Raw genomic sequence first — 24,598 nt, 5'->3', positions numbered from 1 at the left:
GAGACCACCACTCTGCGGTTGAGTGAATTTCCCTCCCAAGACACTTTGGCATCTTTATTTTATTTATTTTTTAGTAATTGTTTGTCACCCCTAGGAAGAGCATTGAAAGCATTCAAAAACTATTGATTTGAAAAGATCTATATTAATGAAAAGGCCACAAGCAATATTATAGCATTAAGCATGTACATGGAGCATACAATATAATAAATGATATGCAAGATGGGAGATTGAGAAGCAAGTCCAAATATCTACATATTCCATTCTGGACATGCGGGCGGCTGTAACATGCACTTGTTTGGTATTCACCATCTGAGCCTGTGCCGTTATTAGTAACATATAGAGCTCATTGGTCCAAATGAAGCTTTCAGCCCATGCAGTCTGAATCAAAGAGAAAGCCCAATCATCGTGCCATGGATTCATTTGCAGAGGTTGCCAAGTTAATATACTGAAATTCAGTGCTGATTCCACTCCTTCACTTGCATACTGGAACTTGAAATCTGCACACAAATTTGGCACACACCATGGACATATATGTGTTGCTCTGACTGGTCTCATGCTTATGAAATAAGGTTAAACATACACTGTCCCCTCTCTGTATCACGTAGGAATGCCCGTGTATTTGCCATGGCAAGAAGTGACTGGTAACAGAAGGTCTTGCTTGGCCCATATGAAGGCACAGTCAGGATTCCAGGTTCAGATATAGGTTGTGATTTACAGTATTCTGTGTTCATCTTGGAATCATCTGAGTAGCAGATTGTGGACTAGCTATGACATTGAACATATGCAACATTTCTTTAGGAACCTGTCAAGAAAAATAAAAAAGTCACTCATAATACAATATAGAAAACCATCTGAAAAAAAAAACATCCTTTCCACTCTAAAGCCATATTCTGAATGTCATAAACACTGGACTTTTTTTTTAAAGGGGAACTAGAAGCCCCCCACCATGACTATAATCATTACTTTTTACCAAGACTGGTTCTCCAGGGGTATGAAGTGTTCAGTTGCAATTTGTTTTTTATTTTTTATTATTTGTGGTTTTTGAGTTATTTCGTTTTTTTATTCAGCAGCTCTCCTGTTTGCAATTTCAGCAGTCTGGTTGCTTGGGTCCAAATTATCTTAGCAACCATAGATTGATTTGAATAAGAGCCTGGAATATGAATAGGAGAGGGCCGGAACAGAAAGAGGAGTAATAAAACTTAGCAATAACAATAGATTTGTAGCCACAGAGCATTTTTTAAAAGGGGGTCAGTGACCCCCATTTGAAAGCTCGAAAGAGTCAGAAGAAGGCAAATAATTAAAAACCTATAAAAAAAGAAGGGCAATTGAAAAGTTGATTAGAAGAATTAGCCATTCTGTAACATGCTAAAAGTTAACTTAAAGGTGAACCACCACCCTTACATGCCAGTAAGATCTCTACAAAAATGGATTCAAGAGCAGCTCATTGCAGAAAACTGTTTCCGAGCATTGAATAAACCGTACCCATCCAGGTCAGTTCTCTGTAGAAAATGGATTCAGAACATTAACACCAGACATGCTTATGGTGATTGCCTCAGTCACTTTGTACCTGATTTGGCCCTACACAGATTTATTCAGAGGCTGAATTATGAATCTAACAGAAGTAAGTCCAGGACAGGGTGAGACTGGTCTGCCATAGTAAAGCCAAAATACTCAGCTTCTTACACTGCCATAGTTCCAGAGGGTCTCCTGGTGGGTCCAGGCCCTAGTGGGACCCAGTCTGCAATAATTATAATGTATTTCTACCATAGCCCCTGCTTACACCATACTTCTTTATAATAACCTCTATACCACTGTCTCCATTTAGCTGTTATAAGAGTCAGGATTTCAGGTTCTCTGGTGGACCATAGGAGGCCAGTCTAATACTAATAGACCAGTGCAAAATAAACCATGGGGCTTTGTGTCAGATTCTTGCACTTTACAAACTACATTTTTATTACTTGTATTTCCTTTCTGGTCCTTTCCAAGTCATCTTCCAGTCTCTCATTCCAACCAGGTTGCTGGTGGCATGGGGCCCTGCCAACCATATAACTGTTTATATTATGGGATAGCAAAGCTGCAAACCAAAACCTTAAATAATTCAAAATCCATGATGAATAAAAAATGAAGATCTCTGTCCACAGCATGCAAAACTTTTTTTTTTTTAAGGTGAACATTCTAGAGATCAAGCACTGTAAAAGGTGAATTTTCATTGGTCCCTTTGAGATATTCCATGTAAATATTTACACGGCACAAGCAGATCACAGAAACACCAATATTAGAAGCAGGAGATAGCACACCCTTGAGTGCATTTTAGCTGTATGTATTATAGTGTGTGGCCAGGACTATGTCTGCTTGTATTGTGCCACTGCCCCACGTTTACCTGAGCAACTCCCTGCAACTCCCGGTACCTTGGATACTCCTCTTGGCAAAATGGAATCTAGTGACAGGGATTTCTTTGCAACAATAACTTGTTTATTAAAAGTGTAATAGTATAATAAATTAAATGAGCTGCCCCTCTATCAAGGCAAAGTGTACAAAGACTGGCAAATCTCTCCCGGAGATAAAGCAAGCAATAGGTATTAATTACCACTCTCTGAGGGCAGAATACTGCGCATAGGGATCCTCAGTCTGGGGTCTTGTATCTTGGCACCTTACCTGGTCCTCAACTCACCCACTGAAATCCCCCCACTAGCGGTTTACACTCCACCTGGGTCCTAACCCCACTATTCCTCCTCATTGGAGCAGAAGCTGCTCACTATCTTCCCTAAACATTCCTCTTGCTCCTAGAGAAGTTAGGTCCCAGGAAAGGGCTATACCCCTTTATATCTTAGATACTGACACCTAGTGGGCAAACCTTGATATAATATGGCCCAGGAAAAGGGACATAGCTGCCTTGGGTAATTGAAGAACCAACAGCACCACTTTAGGTGGCCAAATAAAAGTGAGACTGCCTGAGTAAAATATAGCAAAACTTCAGGGTCCCTACAGGGGTATACACATTTTTTTTTGGATTTGATTACCTTATTAGCACTACTTACATCATTCTGGTCTCCTTTACTATTCAAAAAGATTCTGCAGTGATGACCCAGGATCATGAACCATGTGTAGTAACCGCATGTCTTCATACATGCGACAGGAACTATGCTGCTCTCCATCTTGTCTTGTTAGGATTTTCCATGTTTGTACAAGTTAAATGTTGGCTCTACTCTTCCTATAGCTTCTATCTGCTTAGGATGAAAGCAGCAGGAAAGTATGGTTCATATAATTATTGTTGTATATAAAAATGGCACTGTGACTGTAGATCCAACTGGTGGGTTAGTTCCAAACTGCAGAACATTTGCCCACATCAAGTGTATTTTTAAACAACTAACCAGTAAATAAATGTTATATTCCTCCAAACTCTCTAGGGACAGTGCTCTAATGAGTGTTACAAGATCCCCCATGATCCTCCCTGACTGTTCTTTAATTTCTTTATGTTTTATAAATATGTATAACCTCAAGACCAGGGTCCAGTGATTGCATGAGTTTATTTTCTGCAGCTTTATAAAATCTAAAGCCCAAGTGTAGTTTAAGAGAAGCAGCCTATACTAGCTAGTCCACAATTGAATAGCAATATATTTCACTGAAGAATGCTGACCTCTGGTGGTCACAGTGTTGAATGACTGTATCCCATTGCAGATAAGATGCCCCTGTACCTGGTTATAGGTGCACTAATGAGATTCCGCCTTCTTACTATTTTTGCTCATGCCTCAAAAAACTACTACTAAGTGGATTCACACACATCTACTACATATCTTATAGACTACAGCAACTGACCATTATTTAGTTTAGGTCGGCCTTAAGGTGGCCATACACGGGCCTATAAAAGCTGCCGACACACCGTGTCGGCAGCTTAATGGCCGGCGTATGGGGCCCCCCGACGGGCTTCACCGATCGAGATCTGGCCGAAAGTCGGCCAGATCTCGATTGGATGGGACAGAAAATCCCGTCGGATCACGGCCGCATCTATTCGTTGATGCGGTCCCGCGATCCGACCGCCCGTTAAGGCATTGTTAGGATCCGATCATTGGGCCCTAGGGCCCACGATCGGATCAGCCCGATATTGCCTACCTCAAGGTGGGCATATCGGAGGGAGATCCGCTCGTTTGGCGACATTGCCAAACGAGCGGATCTCTCAGTGTATGGGCACCTTTAGACCAATTGGAATGATTGCTCAGATAAGGCATTTTCGCCGGCACAGTCCCAATTTTTAAAGGAAATTCATATCCCACTTGGGGGTGTCAAATGTAAGCGACCCCCAATTGAATGTATTTATTTACCTGATACCCGGGGCCCAATCATCAGAAATCTGCACCGGCCTGGGATTCTTCCAGAGAGCACCACGGATCGATCGGCTTCCGGCTTCTTCTTTCTTCTCGAGGCTGTGCATGCGCATTTAAGCGAAATGCTGAATTTAAATGAAAAAGTCAGTGATTTCATTCTATGCGCGTGTATCTGCCCAGGGAAATTTGATGAAAGGAGAAGTCACTAAACGATAGCTCCGTGGTGCTCGCTGGAACAATCCCAGGTCAGTGCAGTTTTTTGTTGATAGGAGCACTTGGGGATGCCTAACATTTGGCATGCCTGAGCGGGTACGACTTTAATTTTCCTTTAAAGCTTAACCTGTTGTTTCCAGATTGTCCTCTTGATGTCCCTCACTTGCTCCCACTGTGAATTAGTCTACTTCCAGGGCTGTATTTACCATATTGGCAATCGAGGACCCATGCCTATGGCGGAAGCTTTATGGGAGACTTGGGTGCCTATGTGGTAAATTTTACAAATGTATCCAGCAAAGCTAAAGGGGTAGTGGGAGGCTAATTAAATAATAAGTAAGGAGTATTGGGGAGCACCTCCAATCAAATAGGAAACAACCGATGGTGTGCAAGGTCAAATAATTAAACCAATATAGAAAAGAAAAAGAATTGACCTATTGCTTTGTACCTTCCCATCCCTCTTAGTCCAAAAACACAGTCATATGTCTAGCCCACAACATGTGTTAAAACATAACTTTTAATAAATATCATTAAGAAAGAGAAATATTAAACTTATGTTTTAACACATGTTGTGGGGTAGACATATGACTGTGTTTTTGGACTAAGAGGGATGGGAAGGTGCAAAGCAATAGGTCAATTATTTTTCTTTTCTACAGTATATTAGGCTAATTAATTACTCTGCAACCTTTGCCCCCTGCTCCTACATTGATCAAAGACTGAGGCCCGGTGCCTAACACTGAAGTAGAGACCTTTATACTGCCAGTTAGACAAAAGACTGTGTGCGGTAACAGCACTCGTGTAGGTTAACACCTACATTGCAGTATGCTAGAAGTTGTAAGTTAGTAAATTAACTCCAAATAAAAAGTTTACAGAATAACAAAAACCTGTGACGGCACCACTCACATTTATTTTCTGGGTAAAAAACTGTTCTTTCCATAAATGCTTTCAGTGTTGTCAAAGTCCAATAAATAAGTACATACCCATAAGATTTGGGCAGCACAGCTACAAATGATAAGCTATCAGTCAGCAGCGTAACAAAAACAACAGCTCTACCCAGGTCTCAAACCACCCTCCTGCCCGCCCGCATCCGCCACTCTTGCACCCTTGTGCCGGGGTAGGTAAGAGTGCGGCTGGGGAGGGGGGGGGGGATTTCTAACAAATACGGAGGAAGCAGACGCAGTAGTAGAGGTTTGATTTCTCTTTGGTTATGCCACTGCCATAAGTCAGGGATATGAACCACTGTTGCTCAACCTATTGCTGACCCGCACATCACTACTAGGCACATACCTCATATGTCTGACAGCCCTTCTGCAGGTGTAGGCAGTAGTGTAGCACATCAGCAAGCAGGAGGGAAATTTACAGCATGTGGGTGGCTGTAATGTGTGGGTGTAGTAATCGTAAAGGGGGTCTGATAAATGGTGGCGGGCACATGATTGGGGTGCTTTAAGCTTGTGGCCTTTTTGGCTTGATACCAAACAAGCTAAGAAATCAGCTTTCAAAACTGCAGCATCTCTCATATCTGCTTCAAGTTTAAAGGCTTTCCCTAGTGCCCCCACCCTGTGCCCAGAGCATGTATCTCTTCTGACTACCCTAGTTTAAAAGGGCAATTCACCTCTGAGTTAAAGTTTCATGTTATAGAATGGCCAATTCTAAGCAACTTTTCAATTGGTCTTCATTATATATTTTTCATTGTTTTTGAATTATTTGCCTTCTTCTTCTGACTTTTTCCAGCTTTCCAATGGGAGTCGCTGACCCCATCTAAAAATGAAACGCTCTGTAAAGCTACAAATGTATTGTTATTGCTACTTTTGATTACTCATCTTTCTATTCAGGCCTCTCCTATTTATATTCCAGTCCATAGCATATTTGCTAGGGTAATTTGGACCCTAGCAACCAGGTTGCTGAAATTGCAAACTGAAGAGCTGCTGAATAACTCAATTAATAAACAAAAATAATAAAAAAACGAAAACCAATTACAGCATCACTCAGAATGTCACTCTCAACATCATACTAAAAGTCATTTTAGTGTAAATAGAGTCCTGTGCACCTGGGCCACCCTGCAGCTGCAGGATCTGCTTCCTCTGTAGTTACACCCCTGAAACCAATATATAACATCTGTTAAAGTTTGTGTAAAGCAATAACTGATAAAAAGGGAGTGGTAGATGTGTGAACTCGGCATCCTATAATCTTCAATCTAAGGTAACTTTTATGGCCTCTAATTGTACTGATATATTTATCAGTAACATTAGAGGCAATAAAGATATGTATCCATATAAGGCTGTGCTCAGAATCCTGTTCATTTACATCTTAAAAGTTACAGCCAAAGGACATGTATCACATGTGTATTTGATAACAGTTAGGACAGAGACACAAGGTCAGATTCGGGGAGATTAGTCGATGGGCAACAAATCTCCTCTTCTTCGGGGCGACTAATCTCCCCGAACTGCCTTCCTGCCAGCTAGAATGCAAATCACCGGCGGGATAGCACCCAGAGTGATTCTTTTTCCGAAGTCGTCGAAGTTTCCTCGTGATGCAACTTCGGCCAACACTCCCAGTGTCATCCCGCCACCGATTTACATTCTGGAAGGCAGGGGAAGGGCATTAGGGGAGATTAGTCACCCAAAAGAAGAGGAGATTTATCGCTGGGCGACTAATCTCCCTGAATCTGACCTTGTGTCTCTGCCCTTAAAGTGATATAGTTTGTCATTTTTGGGGGTATTATTGATAATACTTTTTCTGGTTGACAGTGAAGTTTTATTAAGTGACCACTAGATGTCATTAACGTTCTAATTCTAATGGTGCATCGAAAAATGGGGAAGCAGAAGTACAACTATGCAAAGCTAATCACTTAAAGGGCACCTGTTACCATGTTCCATCAAATAAATTCATATTTAAAGGACATCTGTTACCCTAAAATATTTTCCCCCACCTAAGGTGTGGGCTAATAGAACCTGCACTGCGGTTGGGGGTAACAGTAGACTTTATTGAAAAAATTGCCCGCATTGGAAGGGAGCGGCCATGTTGTGGCACACGCATGGGCATAATGAGCGAATGCTGCAACTTGCTCATAATGCGCATGTCAGAAGCACAATATGGCCACTTCCTCCTGGTACAAGCGTCCTACGCTGGCGGGGCCAATTAAAAAAAAAAATAAAAAAATATTACTCCCAACCGGAGTGTGGGCTCTACCAGACTGCACCTTTGGTGAGGGAAAATATTTTAGGGTAACAGATGTCCTTTAAATATGAATTTATTTGATGGAACATGTCTAACCTCTCAGCTCTTCTAATTTCAGTGATGATTAAAAGAACATGAAAACAAATCAGTGGTACAGGCTGATACATTAGATAGCTTTAAGAAGGGGTTGGATGATTTTTTAGCAAGTGAGGAAAGTGAGTTAAGGCAAATTGGAGAGGCTTCAAATGGGGGTTTTATGCCTTCCTCTGGATCAACTAGCAATTAGTCAGGTTAAAATAGAGTTAAAAGGTTGAACTTGATGGAAGTGTGTCTTTTTTTCAACCTAACTCACTATGTTACTATGTTACAAATGGAGAAGGTGCCAGAGCCTGTGTGTAGGTTAAGACAGCCATACAAATTCAATGGAAACCTCTGTCTAATCTGGCCACCAATGTGGACACTAAGGGGCACATTTACTAAGGGTCGAATATCGAGGGTTAATTAACCCTTGATATTCGACCCTCAAAGTAAAATCCTTCAACTTCGAATATTTACCGCAAATACTTCGATTGAACGATCGAAGGAAAAATTGTTCGATAGAGTGATTTGAAGGATTTTAATCCATAGATCGAAGGATTTTCCTTCGATCAAAAAAATCTTAGAAACCTTATGGGGAAGGTCCCCATAGCCTAACATTGAAGCTTGGTAGGTTTAAAGTGGCGAAGTAGGCAGTCGAGTTTTTTTTAAAGAGACAGTACTTCGACTATCGAATGGTCGAATAGTCGAACGATTTTTAGTTCGAATCGTTCGAGTCAAAGTCGTGGTCGAAGGTCTTAGTAGCCTATTCGATGGTTGAAGTACCCAAAAAAAACTTTGAAATTCAAAGTTTTTTTTACTTCGAATCCTTCCAGTGTCGGACTGGGACCCCAGGGGCCCACCCAAAAACATTAGACCAGGGGCCCACCAAAGAACCATAGTCCAGGGGCCCACTCTCTGTACTATTATTATTTCTCTCCTCACTCAACCTCTATTCTCCTAGTCTCTATTGAAATAGGCCAAATATTTAGCAGCACAAGGGCCCCCTGACACCTGGGCCCACCGGGAGTTTTCCTGGTATCCCGGTGGGCCAGTCCGACACGGAATCCTTCACTCAAGCTTAGTAAATGTGCCCCTAGGTAATTATGCATTGATTTGCATGTTTCCGGAGGTGTCCTACCTCTTGCCCCCTAACCAGGGCCGGATTTACATAGTGGGTGCCCCTAGGCCCACTGCCGTTTGTCGCCCCTGTCCCCTCCCCTTTATTCGTGCAATTTTTCATCATCTGAACTGGAGCAATGGGGATTGGCACACAGGAAATTTAAAAAATGATTGTATCTCCAGCGCATCCCCAATGTTTTTGAACCAATGTGGGTGTGGTTGGGAAGCATGCCCCCCCCCCCTAAAATCCTGCCACCCTAGGCCTGGGCCTGCCCCTAACTTATGTGCCATTGTGCATGACTGATTTTGTGAACAGCTCAAGGTGCAGACCAGACCACAACTGTCTGCTTAACACTGCTCTATTGGGTGTCTATAATTCAGCACTGTCCCACCATCAGGACCATTGGGGCTCTATGTCACAGCATAGTGCCAAATGATTGTGAACAGCAATATTTTGCAGTGTCCAATAAGTATGTCATACTGCAGTATAGTAGATAATCCACTGACTGCACAGTACAGGTATGGGATCCTTTATCTTGAAACCCATTATCCAGAAAGCTCAGAACTACAGGAAGGCCATCTCCATTTTATGCAAATAATCCAACTTTTTTTTTAAAATGATTTCCTTTTTCTCTGTAATAATAAAACAGTAGCTTGTACTTGAACCAAACTAAGATATAAGAGTTTCTCTGTAATAATAAAACAGTAGCTTGTACTTGAACCAAACTAAGATATAAGAGAATTAAGTTATAATTAAAGGGGTGGTTCACCTTTAAGGTAACTTTTATTATGTTATAGAACTCCCAATTCTAAGCAACTTTTCAATTGGTCTTCATTATTTATAGTTTTATAGCTATTTGCCTTTATCTTCTGACTCTTTGCAGCTTTCAAATGGGTTTCGCTGACTCCCTTCTAAAAAACAAATGTTCTGAAAGGCTACAAATGTATTGTTATTGCTACTTTTTATTACTGATCCTTCTATTCAACCCTCTCCTATTCATATTCCAGTCTCCTATTCAAATCAATGCATGGTTGCTAGGATAATTTGGACCCTAGATACCAGATTGCTTAAGATGCAAATTGAAGAGCTGCTGAATAAAAGGCTAAATAACTCGAAAAACTTCAATAATAAAGAATGAAAACCAATTGCAAATTGTCTCAGAATATTACTCTCTACATCATACTAAAAGTTATCTCAAAGGTGAACAACCCCTTTAATCCTTATTGGAGGCAAAACCAGCCTATTGGGTTTATTTAATGTTTACATGATTTTCTATTAGACTTAAGGTATGAAGATCCAAATTATGGAAAGATCCATTATCTGGAAACCCCCAGGTCCCAAACATTCTGGATAACAGGTTCCATACCATAGGCCTGTATTGGGATCTGATACTTAGCCTGGGGTCAAACTAATGGATCAGCCTAATTTAGCCCGCCTCTCCAAAAAAGTGGATCTGTTAGTATATGGTCAACTTTAGGGGGACATTATGTCTACAGCTCTTTTTAACCACACTGTACTCAGTTGTTGCGGGACTACAATCCCAACATACTTTAACATATTATCAAGTTAAAATCATACTGGGAGCTGTAATCCAGCAACATTAGAGATTCATTTTTAAAGCAATACTGCACAATAAAACGTTTTTTAAGATCTCCATGGCCCACGGCTGTATTAAAATGCTAAATAATCCTCCAATGAGAATCCCAGCTGATCTGTGTAAATTTGGCTCCATGTTCTTTGTTCCTGCAATTGGAGTTGGAAGCATTAAAGGGCATGTAAAGTCTAAAATAGAATAAGGCTAGAAATGCTGTATTTTGTATACTAAATATAAACATGAACTTACTGCACCACAAGCCCAATCAAACTAATAATTTATGCTTTCAAAGTTGGCTACAGGGGGTCACCATCTTGTAACTTTGTAACATCTTTGCAAGACTAAGACACTTGCTCAGTGTGGTCTGGGCTTCTTAGGGATCGTCATAAACAAAGCTGCTTGAGTTCTGCATGGCTGGGAAGTAAGGCGGGGGCTCCCCCTGCTGTTCATAAGTAGGATTGTTTCCCTGCTCAGCAGTTAGGGACCATCTGACAATTCCTATCCACAGCAGTAAATGAAGGGAGAATTTCACCGCATACAGTCAGTTTTCTTATAAAAACGGTACAAATTTTTTAATTAAAGTATATTGGAGATAGGTTTCTTTTTCATTAAAGCAAGTAAAAATGGGATTTTATTTTTTTGCCTTTACATGCCCTTTAAGCACAGTTTCCTAGGACTGAGCAAGTCTATCCTTCCTCCCCATGTTTAATTCCAGTGTAATATAACAACGCCAAAATAATACAGTAATCTCTGTATAGAAGATAAGAGCAAGATGACTGACATAGTGCTTGAAATCAGTATTCTCATTGGTGAATTATTTTGCCTCTATAATTAAGTTTTTTGGTCAGTAGAATTTTCATTGATTCATTTTTTTCATTGTATAACTACATTTATCATCAATGTCTTTAGATAACTAGAGGGCACAGTGGGGCCATTTTAAGGTTGGGTCTAAATTCCCGTTTAATAAACCAAAAGAAAAAAGTTTTTTTTTACAAGTAGCAAAAAAAAAAAATGTCCAAAGTTTCTGGAACTTCCCCTTTAATCCGGAGTCAAACCACCAACATCTCGGTTCTGCTAAAAAGCATAGACGAGCAACTGAAGGGATGATTTGATATGCCTAATTCTTACTAGAAAATTGTGAGTGCATTTTTATTAAGATTTTTTAAGTAATAAAAGGTTTTACACTATCAGTGTGTTCCACATCTATCTGCAGCAAGGATCGCACCAGGAGGATATCCCATCTACATTTATTATAGGCTGGCTTTATACTGAAACGTTTGTGAGCACCCACCTATCACCTGCACGTGGTGTTCAATTAATGAATAGGAACACAGTACTCTTAATACACAAGTGGATGAAGGTGTTGAACTACAACTCTCTTTATAAACTTACTACACTATGGGGCAGATTTATCAAGGGTCGAATTTCGAAGTTGAAAATACTTTGAAATTCGACCATCGAATTTAAATACTTCAAATTCGAATATCGAATTCTAAGTTTTTTCAGCAAATTTGGCAATCGGTCGATCGAACGTTAAATTCCTTCGAATAGAACGATATGAAGGATTTCAGCGATCGATCGAAGGGTTTTCATTCGATGTGTAAAAGTTTGTAGAAGGTCCCCATAGGCTAACATAGCAATTCAGCAGGTTTCATTTGGCGAAGTATTGAAGTCGAAGTTTTTTTAAAGAGACAGTACTTCAATTATCGAATGGTCGAATATTCAAACTATTTTTACTTCGAAACGAATTCGAAATAAATTCGAAGTCGTAGTATCCTATTCGATGGTCGAAGTATCCAAAATATGACTTCGAATTTTTTTACTTCGAAAATTCCCTCGAATTCACTTCGACCCTTGATAAATCTGCCCCTATATATTCCCTATTTGCTATATTTTTTTTTTCCCTAGCTTTTCAGCGCTGACCTCTACAGTCTGTTGTGCCTTTTCTGGTTTAATTCCCCTTTAATTAGATGTCCTTGATGCCATTAACCCCTTGTTGTTTTCTGTAAAGCAAACGCAGCAGAGCGGGCTCTATTTCCATAGTGAGTCAGTCGAGAAATGTGTCCAGAAGGCAAGTAGGTGTTTGTGTGTCAGAAAGATCCGATGGAGCTGCTTGTTTGGTTTACAGTGAAATGTTCCAATCAGAGTAGCAGAAAAACAATAACATACAACATTTGAATGGAGGAATGGAATAAAAAAATCTTGCCCAAAAAGCAACCCTGCTGTTCAATGATATGATATATATTAATATATACACATAGAAGGTACTCCGGGGGGTAAAGTCATAAAAGTGATAACATTAGCACTAGGATATGGCTAAAATCTCCAATAGCAGCAGCAGTCAGGAGACATAAACCTTTTGCTCCAACAAAACATAACAGACAGAATTCCTTTTGGAGGATTGTTATAATAACTGTAGGCACTCTTTTGCTTTCTGCTCAACCACCCTGTCCTCACACTTAAAAAAAACCCTAGAAACCAAAGTAAAATCACAGATTGGAAGCAGAAAATGTAGAAAAAGAGAACAAGAGAAGATTGGGGAGTAGTGAACAATAGTGAGATATAGAACAAGTTAAAGGGGTTGCTCCCCTTTTAGTTAACTTTTAGTATGATGTAGAGCAGTGGTCCCCAACCAGTAGCTTATGAGCAACATATTGCTCTCCAACCCCTTGGATGTTGCTCCCAGTGGCCTCAAAGCAGGGGCTTATTTTTGAATTCCAGGCTTGGAGGCAAGTTTAAATTGCATAAGAACCAGGTGTACTGCCAAACAGAGCCTCAATATAGGTTGACAATCCACATAGGGGCTACCAAATGGCGAATCACACCACTTATTTGGCAACCCGAGAACCTTTTCATGCTAGTGTTGCTCCCCAACTCCTTTTACTTCTGAATGTTGCTCACCGGTTTGAAAGGTTGGGGATCCCTGATGTAGAGAGTGGTATTTTGAGACAATTTGCCATTCATTTTCATTTTTTTTTTTGTGGTTTTTGAGCAGCTATTTTATTCAGCAGCTCTCCATGAGCAGCAATGTGGTGGCTAGGGTCCAAATTACCCTAGCAACGATGCTTTGATTTGAAAAGAGACTGGAATATGAATAGGAAAGGAAAAGATTAGTAATAAAAAGTAGCAATAACAGAGCCTTACAGAGCATTTGTTATTATATGGGGTCAGTGACTTCCATTTAAAACCTCAAAAGAGTCAGAAGAATTAATAACTATTAAAATTAAATAATGAAGACCAATTGAAAAGTTGCTTGAAATGGGTTATTCTTTAGCATACTAAAAGTTAACTTAAAGGTGAACCACCCTTTTAAAGAAAGGTTGGATGGAGACCAGAGACAAAAAGGTTAAGGGAAGAAACATATAATGAAGTAGAGAAAGAAAGAAGAAGGAAGAGGCGCGCGAAAGGGAAAAAGTAAGAAGAGGACAGAAGAAAATGGCAGAGAAAATAACATATGGTGAGAATAATGAGAAAGAATGTTGGTGAAAGGGGAAGTGGAAATCATTTTACAAGTGGGCTCTTGGACTGAGGTTTCATGTAGAAGCCGACGCAATTCCAACAATTACTGCATCATTACACTGTACTGAGGGGTCATGGAGAAGCCAAATTCATTCCAACAATAACTACTGAGGTTTCATAGAGATATCAACTCCATTCAACAATGAATTCATAATAATACTGTATATGTCTAACAAGAGCTATTGAATATAGCATAGGCTTGGGACACGGTGTCAACTGTAAGACATATCCTTCCTCACTTTGCTTTAGAATGTTGCTCCATGTTTAAAAGGGAAACCATCAAACCATTGACAAGGGAAGGGAGCATTGTGGTTCTAACCCAAAATAAACACAGCTGTTGATTGCTAAAGAAAGACTCATTAAGGAACATGTCGCTTTACAACAGATATGGACCATGTGCTGACAGCTGTATTGTTTTCATTTAGGATTAATGCAAATGCCTTATCCTGTGCCTCTTCTTTTTATTCCTGTTTTCAGAACCGGTTCTTGGTTTTTCATGGAACATCCAGGGGCAGATTTCTATTTCCGGCACCCCTAGGCCGGCCGCTGTCTGTCCGCTCCCCCTGCCCACCCCAACACTCGCGCACACTTTCCCTGTCGGCACTGAGAACTGCACATGTGTGGGTAAGTAAATGAGACATTTGTTGTGCGTTAGGAAGAAGATGCGGCTGTGCGGCATGGCTCCCCTGAAATTGTGCCTCCCTAGGCCCAGGCCTTTGTGGCCTTGCCACAAATCCAGGCCTGGGAGCATCAGTGCAAATCAAGTTGCCCTATTCTGAAAGGTTATGTTGTAAGATTCACTATGTAGTAAGAAATAAGAAACCAAAACTAGGGAACCGGCAATGGGAAGTCTTTCAAAATTTTAGGGACAAAGAAGTAGGTTAAATGCCATCACTGTTACATAAGAAATGATGGGTGATAATGGGCTGCAGGGAAACTTGAATCTGACTTAAGTAATAACTTACCTGAAAGTAGTAGTCTTCAGACCTTTGTGTCGGGCTTTTTGCTGTCCGAGCTTTGGGCAGGCCTACTAACAAAGTCACAGATATATGAAAACCTGGATTACTTTTCTATGGTTTTAGCCATATTCAATAATGTAAATAAGCATTTCATCCTAACTGGGCTACAAGGTTGCCTCCCATGGAGTCAGCCCCACTATTCAGGAGCCACTGCTTAAGGGAGCTAGCACACGGGCAGATTCGGGGAGTCTCACAAGGAAACTTCGGGCGACTTTGGAAATCGAAGCCCTGTGAGTGCATTGGCGCTGGCGTTTTCTCATTATAGCAGGTGGAAGGCAGTTCAGGGAGATTGTTGCCCCGCAGAAGAAGCAATTAGTCGCCAGGCGACTAAATCTCCCCGATTCTGCCCGTGTGCTTGAACCCTTAGAGAAAGGAACTTTATCAACACTATTGCCAAAGTATATTGTTGGTTCTAAACGACAAGAATGTAGCATGATCCAGTTTCAAATATTCCACCAAAAGATTTTTGGAGTCTCTCTTACTTCCACCGAATTGTATGTCTCTTATGTATTACTGGATACAAATGTGTCCTATTTTACTGTTTTTCGGGCAGTGATCTCTGACTCCCCCGTCAGCACCTCTCCGATCAACTCAAAACAAAACAAGATACAAAGCAGTTGCTCGTTGCCGTGATGCCAAGAAGGAAGACCCTACTTGATTTATACTTACAGGATCCTCCAGTCACAGTCACGAGTTGTTACTTGTTCGCTGCACAGTCCTGCTTGCGGTTCCGCTGTCGCCTCTCGTTTCCCTAATGCACTCTCGCCGCTTACTTCCTGGATCCAGGGTTGCCAGTTCTAATTTTCAAAACCAGACAAACTCAGCTACAAATTCAGCCCAAAACTAGCCAAGAGGCACTTCAAAAGTAGCACAATATGTGCAGTGAAAGGGGGTCCAGGAGGTATAGGGGCCCCATAAGGCCTTAATACATATACAATTTCAGGTCAACCTCTAGACATTTTGGTGGCCAGCAGATTTTTGCCCCAAAATTGAGGAAAGTCACTGGAAAATGTTAGAACAGGACGGGAGACTGGGGTACAGATCCCAAAATTTGGTAACTCCTGACTTCTACACAAGTCAGTACCATTGCATGCTAGGTATTGTAGTCTTACATTAAGCTTGGCAAATTGTTAAACAAAAACTACATTACCCAACATGCATTGGGAGACAGGCTTGGCACATTAGGGGAAGAAAAACATTTGGCTGGTTTCCTGAGTACAAACCAGCCAAAGGCCCAAAAAGTAGCACAAATCCGTACCTTGGCTAGTTTGTTCAAAACCCGCCTGGGCTTTAAATTAGTAGCCCTATTTGGCTAAAAAACCGCCAACCTGGCAACTCTGCCTTGATCTTTCCTCTTACCTACGGGTTCCCGATTAGGTCAAATGGCAAAGTCCAGACGCTGAGAAATCATGCACTCACTTTTTCAGAGGCTCCTTTCCAACCCATTGCTGTTCTGCTGTGTAAGTGGCATTATTGAAAAATGGACAATGTAGGACTGGCCCACCAGGAAAACCTCTGGTAGGCCCAGGTGTCAGTGGCCCATCTTGCTCTATTTTGTCTCGTATGCCTATATCTTGGCTATTCATCTTTTCTGTATTAAAACAAAAATGAGAAATGGAGAGAAGGCTAGATGATAAAATGAGTATAGAGAAGTACAGTATGATAAAGAGATGAGACTATGAGGGTTATTTAATAAAGGGAACATATGTGCTAGCATGATGTATATACAAGCCCATGAAATCTGGTGGTAGAGGGACTTCTGCAATTGCTGTGTGCCAGCGTTTTTATATTGGATCTATGTGGGGCTGTTTGGTCCTTTGTGTACTTGAAAGGCAAGGTCTACTTTAATTATCAGTCAGGGCATTTGTTTTAGTGCCCATTCTGGACCATACTGAACCATACTGAATTATACCAGGGACCATGTAAAGGAAGTCAGCAATGTTAAGAATATTAATGACAGATTATGTTTAGAGGATGAAACAATGGATGGACAGAGGAGGGAATACCCAATGTGCTCTAGGTTTCTAGGTTCCTCACTTTATTACCAGCGTTATACTGGAATGATATAAACACAGAAAAAATCGGTGGAATTGATAGGGAAAGATATGCTGGAAGAAGAAAAAAGAACAACATACCAATAATGAAAAAAATGTATTCTGCACAATGAAGAAGTAATTTTCCTTTATACATTCATTATAGTTTGTAAGTGGCTATAAATATATAAAAAAGTAGTCAGCTCTATTCCAGCAAAGACTGCAATCAAAACCACTCCAGTTCTGTGTTTTTTTTTAGGGGTGTAGTCATTTCTTGTACATTTATAATTTCAGAAAGAAGATATTGAAAAGAAATTACAAACCCTGGAAATTAAACTACAGGTATGGGACCTGTTATACAGAATGCTCGGGATCTGGGGTTTGCTGAATAAGGGATCTTTTTGTAATTTTGATTACCATACCATCAGGTTTGCCATGTAGAGGATATGGCAGCTGGGGTGGGGAGCCCTGAGGCGGCAGCTCCTGTGGGCCCCTGGTGGGGGTGGCTTCATTTTTGTCAGGTGGAGGATCTTGCCACTGGAGTGGAGGGCCCTGAAGTAGCAGCACCGGTGGGCATCAGACATCCCAATCCGATAATCTATAAATGTGGTGGCTTGTGAAAAGTCATATACTAAATACAGTATAATATTGACAGGACAAGTGAGCTGCAGGAAACATAGAAAGACCAGTAATATGAATATACAGACAAGCACATAAAACAGTCCCATCTCGGCAAATCCACTGTTAAGCAATGCAAAGAGCAATTACTCCCATAATTATACCTTTTAATAAAAGAAACATCACTTGTCAGTAAAAGATGGCACATTATTCCTCAGCTCCTACAAAGAACATGTTTCACTTTTTTTTTCAAGCAGAAAGAGAAAAAAAAAGTTCCTATAATATTTTTAGCTCCTCTTTTATGATGGCAATCAATTTGTCACAGCTCTTCAACTCTCTCCTGGCATGTGCGTCATTTCTTTTCAACATATATTGGGGTTTGTATCCCCTTCAGTTGCTTTTGATTCAACTGTGATACACAAGATATCTTGCAATTAAATGAAAGAAGAAGCAAAAATTCCAAAACATGGCAATGAATACGGGGGGCAGGACCCCTCTTAACTGCAAAATATACTCCCCTATTTGACTTGCAGTTGGTCTTATGTAGAAAAGGACATAAATGATTCCACAGAATAAAGGGAAACCATGAAAGTCTGGCTTTGCTCACAGGGACCATTTCCCACATGCAGCTATGCTCACCTTGTTCCATTGTGAAGTGATGGATTGTGGGATTTGAAGTCCTGCTTTCCAGAGAATCTGTGCTCCACCTGGGATTGGCACATTTACTGATGGTTAAAGGAGGTAGGCCAATGATATCAGTTGGTTTGTCGATGATGTTGGGAGCAGGTACAGGTATGGGATCTGTTATCCAGAATGCTCGGCAACTGGGGTTTTCCGGATAAGGGATCTTTCCATAATTTGAATCTTCATACCTGAAGTCTACTAGAAAACCATGTAAACATTAAATAAACCCAATAGGCTGGTTTTGCTACTAATATGGATTAATGTTATCTTAGTTTGGATCAAGTACAGGGTACTGTTTTATTACTACAGAGATAAAGGTAATCATTTTGAAAAATGTGGATTATTTGATTATAATAGAGTCTATGGGAGACAGGCTTTCTGTAATTTGGAGCATTCTGGAGAAGGGTTTCGGATAACGGATCCCATACCTGCACTGTGTTATTTTTGGGGATGTGTTTGTTGCGTCACTTGGGCACATTCAGTTGCATTTCTGTCAGGTTCCCACAATTTTGTTTCAAATCATTCAACCCATTGAAAAACCGGGCCTTTTTATTTAAAGTACAACTAAACCCTAAAAATGAATATCGCTAGAAATGCCATAATTTATCAATTCAACTTAGTGAACCAGCCTAAAGATTCAGCATCTCTATAGTAGTATTGACCCAGCACTTCAGGGTTGTCACAGTTTCCCATGTTGGATTTTGTTAGGAGTGTCTGTGACACTCACATGCTCAGTGCGGCTCTGAGCGGCTGTTGAGAAGCTAAGTTTAGGGGTAGTCACAAATTATCAAGCAGAAAATGAGGTTGGCCTGTCATAGAAGCTGATGCTACAGGGCTGATTATTAATTCTGATGCTAATTGTTCTGGTCTCTGAGCTGCCGTGTACAAATAATGAGAATTATTTACATATCGGCCTTATATTGTGACATTTTTATTCTATGTGTACTGTATATTGTGAGTGGGTCCCTAAACTCAGTAAGTGACAGTAGCACAGAGCATGTGCAATGAATCAGCAGAAAAGAAGATGAGAAGCTACTGGGGCATCATTGGAGACACAGATTCTTGCTATTAAAGGGCTGTGATCTCCTTGGTTTGATACAAAACCCCAAAACCAAAACAGAATATGCTTGATTTCTGCCCTACTTAATTAATTAAACATTAGTTCTCCTTTAAAGTTGAATGGGTGGCAACCTAGCTCCATCCACTATGGAAAGCAGAGGGACTTCATGTCTAAATTGTAATGGCTGCCTGGGAAGCTTTTTTTTTTTTGTCAAAAGTAAATTTTTACACTCACTCTCTTAAAACCAATAATGTACAATCAAAGCCAGCTATTTAAAGGCATTTACACCCCAATGAGTGAAAATGTGCACTTCAGTAAGTCTACACGGAATATATAAATCATAATAACAAGAAGTTACAGGTTAAATTGTTATATTTTAGGCTAAGAATTGTTGAGGATTGGGTCATACAAAAAAAAAAAAAAAATGTTGCCATGACTAATTTTGTACATTTTGCTCTACTGAATGTGCTTCTATTTACGTGGTAAGCTGGGCAAATTTACAGGGAATCTGGCATGTAGAAAGCGAGGGAAAAGAGCCAGTTCTTGAAGTAAAAATAATCATGAATAAAGTAATTTGTCAGCAGGACAAGCAGGAGACAGACTGGATAGTGAATGTGTTAAAGGGGGGCCCAGAAGTCCCGGGACCCAAACAAGCTCAGTGTTTATGCAGTCTGGGTATTAGGAAAATCTTACTGTGAGGTATCTATTCCTCCATGTCCCCTCCAGTGTTTTGCTTGACTCATAAGGTAATGATTAGATAATAACATCAGACAATCCTGGAAAAGATTACAAAGATAACAAACATTTAATGTGTGCTGAATATATATATATATATATATATATATATATATATATATATATAAATATATATATATATATAATAACAAACAAGGGAAAGTTGTGCTCACCACTATTTTTTAAAACCATTAGGCGGGGGTGCAATGAGGGTGAGTCCTCTGCACTCAACCCATTATCAATATATTTAAGACAGCGACATTTTAGGACTGGCCAGATATGGGATGACTTTGACGTAGTTGGCCAGCTGAAATATATTGCAATGTATTTTGTGGTCACAGCCTCATTGCACCCCCGCCTAATGGTTTTAAAAATTAGTGGTGAGCACAACTTTCCCTTGTTTGTTATAGTTATACAGGAGCAGTGACCAGCTCCATGTTGTAGCTCCCACCCTTCCCAGCTATAGTCAGGTGATCCCACCGGTGTCTAATAAAAGGGCAGCCAAGTATGGAGGTTTACTTTGAAAGCAGCAAGTAAGTTGCAGGTAAAACCTAGTCCCTTTGTAAAATGTATAATGAAGCAATAGAATTCTTAATGAATCAGATAAAATTGAGCATAGGACTGGTCAGATATGGGATGACTTTGACGTAGTTGGCCATCTTAAATATATTGCAATATATGGACAAACAGTCCCTGTTTTGTTTAAAGGGTAAGGCATTTTTTAGTAGCAGTATGCACAAAATGTCCATTAATCATGCCGGTCATGGAAAGGAAAAATAGACTTCATTTTATGAGACTCTATCACTCCAAGCCCTAAAAGGGAAAATCAAAAGGGAATCAAAATGCTGTTCTTCAACCATACTTTGCTCAAATGTTGCTGGACTACAAATCTCAGGTTATTTTAACATACACATAAGATGTATGTAGTTAAGCAATACTAGGGTTGTATTTTTAAAGCAACATTGTTCAATAAAATCTTTCATTGGCTCTCCAGGGCCCCCGCTGCTTTAAAATGCAAAATAATCTTCCAATAAGAAACCCATTTGATCTGGCTCCATGTTCTGTGTTCCAGCATTTGATTTTGGAAGCATTAAGTACAGTTTCCCAGAACTGAACATGCCTGTCCTTCCTCCTATCGCCGAACTTGGGGTGCTGTGGGACAAGTTTATGGAGGATTTAGATCCCACCTAACAACGTCTATGGCAATTAAGGGCAGGGGAAAAGTGTCCTTAACATGGTGTACCACAGAATACAATCTGCAATTTAATCACCACTGTCACAGCGTCGGCCCAGTTGCAGGCACATTTTTTGGAGCTAAAACCAGTGAATATGCACTTTGGAGCCAAAATCTACTCTGTATCCCTGCACCAGGGCCAATGCAATGACGCTAGGTGCAAGCACATCAGAAAGTTAGTAGCTGAGAATCTGCCAAGTGTCAAGTAGATCTAATACCAAAGGCTTGTATTAGGAGCGCCCACTCTATGGTAGGACCATGCTAGCCCTAGCTCCCTGTATATACTGTAATACTTGGTATTATGTAATACAAGAGGAGTGTTTCTATGCAAAAAATGCTTTATACCTGAAATTTCTCAACTTCATGGATGAAAGTCTATGCTCTATGGACCAAGCCCCACCATCCAGGACACGCTTCTATCAATGGAAAACCGCACAAGTTATCATAGCATGATTATTTCATTATTGGTATGGACCTTGCTCAAAGGAAGATTCTGACACAATAAGACTTTTGTTTATCAGACTCAGTGTAGCAGCACCCCATTGCCAAAATATACCTATTAGCTCAGTTTCACAGCATCACCTTGAGCAAGGTCTATCGATGTCTCCGCACTGGATGCATGGATAAATTATTTTTTGGCTCGGGGCAAGTTACAGCAATCTGAAGTCAGACTGTCATCAGAAAAGCTCACAATTATTATTAGACTGTTGTTCATCTGGGCCTACTGGATGGACGGCCCAGCCAAAAAGTAGAATGGGTCTCCAATGCCCACATAAATAGCATTGCCCTTGTCCCTTCCCATTTTGTCAAAATACCCACCAAACGCCAACACATGTTCACTCAACCACAAGCCTTGCCCTCTTTGTCCTAGTCAGGGTAGATTGGGGGCATACTGGCAGGAAGGCACTAAAATATAATAGTTGGTGACCCCACTACTTGCATTGCCATAGAATACCACCCAACTATCACTGCACTTACACATGGGATCTGTTCAATCTTCCATGCTGGCCTAAGGAAAAAAAAGAAGGTAAGCCACTCAGCAACAGGAAAACATATATGGTACTAATTGTTTTTCAGATACATGACAAATATATTAATTTTGTAAAAAAAAAAATATCAATTTATTTCTACCCTGCACCTATCCCAGGGCAGCCATTATAATTTGCCCTGGAGCGAATCACTAGATAAATATCATGTTTCAGTGTTTTGATTGGCCGCTGCTAATAGCACAGCTTTACATCCCCAGAAATATAGACTTCAGTTTACTCACTTTTTTTTGTCCTGTTTATTCAGATTGGGTTCCACAGGTTTATTGTCAGGAATATAAACACTCGCTAAACATGATTGGCTCCACGGGGATTTGTTTGAAAGCAAATTATCAAGGACATCAGACAGATGAAAGACAAATTTAATTACTCAAATTGCTTTGGAATTTAGAATTCAAAATGACTACATTTGTTTAACATGCTGAATGCTTTCACTGGTGTTCTAGGGAATGCGAAAAATCTTTGGTGCACAACACCACACATAAAAATGTCTGTGTTTTGTGTTATGTGCTTTCAAACAGTTAACTGGTAAATGCTACTTGCTAATTGGTTGCTATACGGTGACACCTTTTATTTTATGTATTATTTATTATTATACTATTCTAGTAGAATGTGAGGTAATACTTAAAGGGAATCTAAAGCCTCCAAAAAAACTCTAACTCCCCATCTAGAAGGCAGGGGGACAGAATGCATTGCTCCACCAAAACTTAGGCAGACTTAGGTCCAGTGGCAATGGCAGCTGCAGGCCTAAATACAGCTCTCAGCAGGACACCCTATGAGGGCTGCTCATAGTTAAAATTATGGGGAGGTGAGATATAGTTCTCCTATAATTAAACACAGCAGTGGCGTAACTAGAGGGCCCCCCTGAAAAAAAATCTTCAGAGGGGCCCGGCACACTCCAATCTCCCTCCTCCTGTCCACTTCCTGTCTCGCCTCTGCCATGCCCACATCCCACATCCACCCCGGCCTGACTCCGCCCACTCCCATTCGACTTACGCCCCCCTTCCTTGATGCAGATAAGAGAGAGCGGCTGGGGAGGAGAGTTTTTTTATTAGCTATAGAGGAAGCAGACCTAGTTCTCTATAGTTACATCACTGAAAACACAGTTTTCACATAATTTTGAAGATCTGATGGTTATATATATATATATATATATATATATATATATATATATATATATATATATATATATATATATATATATAGTATTTCCGGTAATAAAAGGAACTTTTTATTGTTTTATTAAATTAACTTTAGTAGGTTACAGAATGGCTAATGGCTTACCAACTTTTCAATTGTAAAGTATTTGAATTATTTGCTTTCTTCTTCTGACTCTATCCAGCTTTCAAATGGGGGGTCACTGACCCCATCTAAAAACAAATGCTTTGAAAGGCTACAAATTTATAGCTTTTACTACTTTTTATTACTCATCTTTAGTGACGGGTGAATTTCTCCCCTTTCGCTTCGTAGAAAAATCGTGAAATCGAAAAGTTTGCGAAAAAAATCTTGAAATTCGAACATTTTCATGAAAAAAAACTTGAAATTCGAAAAGTTTTCACGAAAAAATCATGCGATTCGAAAGTTTTCATGAAAAAATAGTGCCATGTGAAAGTTTTCACTAAAAATCGAGCAATTCGAAAGTTTTCACAAAAAAATTGTGAAAATCGGACATTGACGCCGGCGAATGCTTTCTTCTTCTGACTCTATCCAGCTTTCAAATGGGGGGTCACTGACCCCATTTAAAAAAATTCGCGAATTTATTCGCCGGCGCCAAAACTCGGAAATTCGCCGCAAGTTTGTGACAGCCGAATTTATTCGCCCATCACTACTCATCTTTCTATCCAGGCCGTCTCCTGGATAATTGTCTAAGAATACCACTCTCTACAGCTAGATCTCTACTAAAAGTTAATTCAAAATTGAATAACCCCTTTAAAATTAAAAACCATATAAACAAGGACCAAGTTCATTCAGGGAGTGTGGAAAAAATCTGTATGTGGTTTGCATGTAACCACACAACATTTTTCAGCTACTGATTGCTCATTCAGTATGAGGGTCGAATCTGTTTTCTGAAAGATCTTACCAGCCTTGACCTGGAAGTGGAATTTTAAAAGCAGGTTATGTTGCTTATGAAAACTGATGACGTTTAATA

At 40.2% G+C, this 24,598-nt stretch overlaps 1 long non-coding RNA gene across 1 annotated transcript; it reads right to left on the bottom strand.

Moving 5' to 3' along the window:
* Window positions 1-23,559, bottom strand: LOC108710772. The gene is made up of 8 exons (XR_005966133.1): window positions 22,382-23,559; window positions 21,749-21,819; window positions 20,128-20,210; window positions 17,495-17,670; window positions 16,459-16,630; window positions 15,709-15,836; window positions 14,986-15,050; window positions 1-802 (listed from the first exon to the last, which is right to left on the bottom strand). It is a non-coding gene; the product is annotated as an uncharacterized LOC108710772 (long non-coding RNA).
* Window positions 23,560-24,598: the final 1,039 nt, after the last annotated feature.

Source organism: Xenopus laevis, chromosome 3L, assembly GCF_017654675.1.
Source record: "Xenopus laevis strain J_2021 chromosome 3L, Xenopus_laevis_v10.1, whole genome shotgun sequence".
NCBI lineage: Eukaryota > Metazoa > Chordata > Amphibia > Anura > Pipidae > Xenopus > Xenopus laevis.
Note: the sequence above shows the minus strand (reverse complement) of the source record. Positions and strands in the feature narration are given on the sequence as shown.